At 50.8% G+C, this 3,833-nt stretch overlaps 1 pseudogene; it reads right to left on the bottom strand.

The window, feature by feature from the left end:
* Positions 1–1,184: 1,184 nt before the first annotated feature.
* On the bottom strand, positions 1,185–2,786 carry LOC144765532 (18S ribosomal RNA; annotated as a pseudogene).
* Between the last annotated feature and the right edge of the window lie 1,047 nt (positions 2,787–3,833).

Genomic DNA, 3,833 nt, shown 5'->3' with positions numbered 1-3,833 from the left:
CCCTGCAAGAGAAGGGGGAGATGACTTCCCTGGTCTGCCACTCGCCCTTTGCCAGACCCCACTTGTTGTTAGGAGAACGGTAAGTCTTGTGCGGGGCCCGCTGACAGTATCTCCTGGGTGACGCAGTACATCAATGACAGTTGCTGCTATTCTGCTGAGGGCTTCTCAGGATTCTCCCGGTCTTGTGTTCCAGCTCAATGCCCCGTGGGCTGTGCCTTCATGCAGGACTGGTCTCTGCTCTTTATTCCAAACCCAGTAGGGGATCAAGAGAGTTCTCCACCCTACCCTCGGTAGTGACAGTCACCACCATACCGTGGGCTCAGGGTGCTGCCTTGAGTGTGTGCCTTGCCGGATCCAAGGGCTAAGGAAATTAGGAGGGTTAAGCCCAGCCCACGCCACACCCTCTCTCCATGGGCCTGCCGGGGAAGCCCATTTTCCATGGCTATTAAGCCCCTATGAAGTGTGGCTTACAGAGCCCTGGGGAGAGCTAAAAGTTAGAGTTAGTCACACAGGCTGGCCCGCAAGACATCAAGTCGGCCAGCCCACCGGGTCCTATGGTTGGCCAGCCTTGTGACCAGATGGCCAGTGATGACCCAGTGACCAGATGACTTAAAGGCGTTCAGTCATAATCCCACAGATGGTAGCTTCACCCATTGGCTCCTCAGCCAAGCACATACGCGAGATTTGCCATCGGGCTTGGCCCCCGCAGTATTGCGAGCCCTCAGCTTGGGCTGGGGCTGAAGCCATACCGGTAGTCTGGGGGGTAGCCCACCCCCCTGACCGAGGCACTGGAACGGAAGAACAGAATTTCTCCGACCATCCTGCAATCCCCCACCAAGTGGAGCCGGGAGTCCCCTCGTCCGGCTTGTCCTTCCGCATAAGAAGGACCTCTCCTCAGTTGCCCTAAACCTGCAGGGCCCGGGTTTAGGTGCAGGAGAGGCCATGGCAGCAGGGTCATCAGGGTGGTCTGAGGCTGGGGAGGCTTTGCCATGTGGTTCACCCCGCAGAGTTGGCTGGGTGAGCATAGGTTCCGTCTTGCCCAAGCACCCTAGAGGCCACAGACTGCTCCATCGGACAGGGCCTCTGAGGGGAGGGCTTGGCCTGTGCCTACGGAGTGCTTTCTGTCTTGGAGATGGCCAAGGGTTTCGGACTGGCGCTGACCGCCTCTCTGGCAAATCTGTCATTAATGATCCTTTCACCTACGGAACCTTGTTGCAACTTTCACTAACTCTAGATAATTAATTTTGATTGTCTTCTTGGCGCTCCACCAGGACTGTTGCTGACCCTGGCAAGCCGATCTGAGGACCTCACCAAACCATCCATTCGGTAGTGGCAATGAGTGGTGTGTACAAAGGGCAGGGACTTTATCAACGCAAGCTAATGACCCGCACTTACTGGGAATTCATTGTTCAAGAGAACTAATTGCAATCCCTATTACAAACTGAGTTCAGGGGGTTACCCGCACCTGTCAATAAAGGGTAGACACACCCCGATCCAGCCAGTGTAGTACATGTGCGGCCCCGGATATCTAAGGGCATCAATGATCTGTTATTGTCCAATCTCCTGTGTCTAAATGTCACTTGTCCTTTAGGAATTGGGACACCAACAGCTAGGGTTTGCGAAACTAGTTAGCATGGATGAGTCTTGTTTGTTATCAGAATTAACCAGACAAATTGCTCCACCAACGAAGAACAGCAATGCACCACAACAGATTTGAGAAAGAGCTATCAATCTGTCAATTCTTTCTGTGTTTGGCTGGGTGAGGTTTCCTGTGATGAGTCAAATTATGCTACAGGCTCCACAATTTCTTCAAGTTTCAGCTTTGCAACCATACTTCCCCCAGAACCCCAAAACTTCGGTTTCCCAGAATGTTTTCAGTGGGTCAAGTGAATAACACTGTTGAATCTCTAGTCGGCATCGCTCATGGTCGGAACTATGATGGAATTTGATCGTCTTCAAACCTCCGACCTTCGATCTTGATTAATTAAAACACTCTTGGCAGAATTTCCACCACAAGACACAACGCAAATGCCCCTGGCAGTCCCGCTTATTCATGGCCCCAGTTCCAAAAACCAACACAATTGAACTGGGGTCCTATTCCATTATTCCTAGCTGAAGCATCCAGGTGACCGGCCTGCTTTGAACCCTCAAATTCTTTCAAAGTAAACGCTTCAGACCCCAGGACACTCAGTCTGGATTATTAATTCGCACTGAATGGCAGGGCCTATGACAGGCGGTAGCTCACCTAGTAGCGGACCACCAGCTCGATCCCAATATCCAACTACAAGCTTTTTGAATGCAGCAAATTTAATATAAGCTATTGGAACTGGAATTACCAAGGCTGCTGGCACCAGACATACCCTCAAATGGATCCCCTTTAAAGGATTTAAAGTGTACTCAATCCAATTAGAGGGCCTCAAAAGAGTCATGTTATTTTTCATCACTATCTCTTGGACCCATCCTTGGATGTGATAAATGTTTCTCAGGTTCCATCTCCGGAATCGAACATTGATTCCCAACTACCCATGGTCACCATGTTAGCCACAGTAAGAACCATCAAATTTTGGTAGGGCAGACATCCAAATGTATCATCACCATCAAGGGGAAGCGCAATTGGCCTAAGGCTATCTAGAGTCACCAAAGCAAATTCATGCATCCCAGGCCATCAGCGCTTGTCCATAACTTATTTAATGAGCCATTCACATTTTCAATGTACCATGCGCACTCACATGTGTGTGGCTTAAACTTTGATACCAGCAAATGCTGCTGGCAGGATCGATCAGGTAACCGCACCTGCTGGACAGGGTTGGGAGCCGAGTGCCCACCCGGACAAACCTTTACACCACTCTGGATCCTTTTAAGGAAGCCCATCTGCCTGACGGGCTTGCTGGGGAGACAGACATGGTAACATGGGCACTGGCAGGACTAGCCATCTCCTCGGACAGGAGAGGTGGGCTGAGCTGTAGCCTGAGTTTAGACATGGGGGTGCCAGCCCGGGCGGTGGGGGAATCCAACAGAACGGTCATTCTGAGCTGCTGTGGAAATGTGCTAGGTGGATGAGGGCAACCGTGTGGTGCATGGGGGCCAAGTGACGAGGAGGAATCCGGGGCCTATCACCAACCGACCCCCTTCCACTCTCGTCAAACCACTAGGAAGCACACACTACCAAGGCTGCTCAGCCTTCACTCTGCCGGTTAGGGTCACCGCGAATGGCAAGCCCTTGAGTCCTGAAAGGGTGGAAGCTCTTTGTTTGAAACAACAGCCACGGTTGGCTAAGCAGTCCACCTCTAATTAGACCGAGGGTGCCCACGCATCAGGACCAAGAATCCCGTCCCCAAGACACAGGCCTCAACCCCCAGGACCCATGACCTAGAACCCAGGACCCAGGACCCAGGACCCAGGAAGCAAAACCCAGGCCACAGGCCCCAGGAGCAAAGATCCAGGATCAAGGACCCAGAACCCTGGCCTTTCTGGGAAGCCAATTATCCTTGACTATTAAACCCCAATAATGTGGGGGCTTACAGAACCCTGGGGAGACAAAAGTCAGAGTTAGACCTAGCAGGCCAGACCCCCTTTTGTGGCATCAATAACATTTTGCACATTCGATTGTATAAGGCAACAGTACTGTTGACCTTAAAACTATGTTTCAGTTGCAGAATCATAATTAAAGCCCTGTCCAAATAACTTACAAACTCATTTTCAACATACTTCAAGTCCCTTTTTATCTACATTACCATGTCGCTATGAACGGTTCTTTCACATTGAATACCTGTTTACCAAAAGTATTCTTCTACACACTACACATTTGCTCAGATCCATCACATGAATTTCAT

This window comes from Lissotriton helveticus, chromosome 6, assembly GCF_964261635.1.
Source record: "Lissotriton helveticus chromosome 6, aLisHel1.1, whole genome shotgun sequence".
Lineage (NCBI taxonomy): Eukaryota > Metazoa > Chordata > Amphibia > Caudata > Salamandridae > Lissotriton > Lissotriton helveticus.
This window is presented reverse-complemented; position numbering and strand designations above follow the sequence as displayed.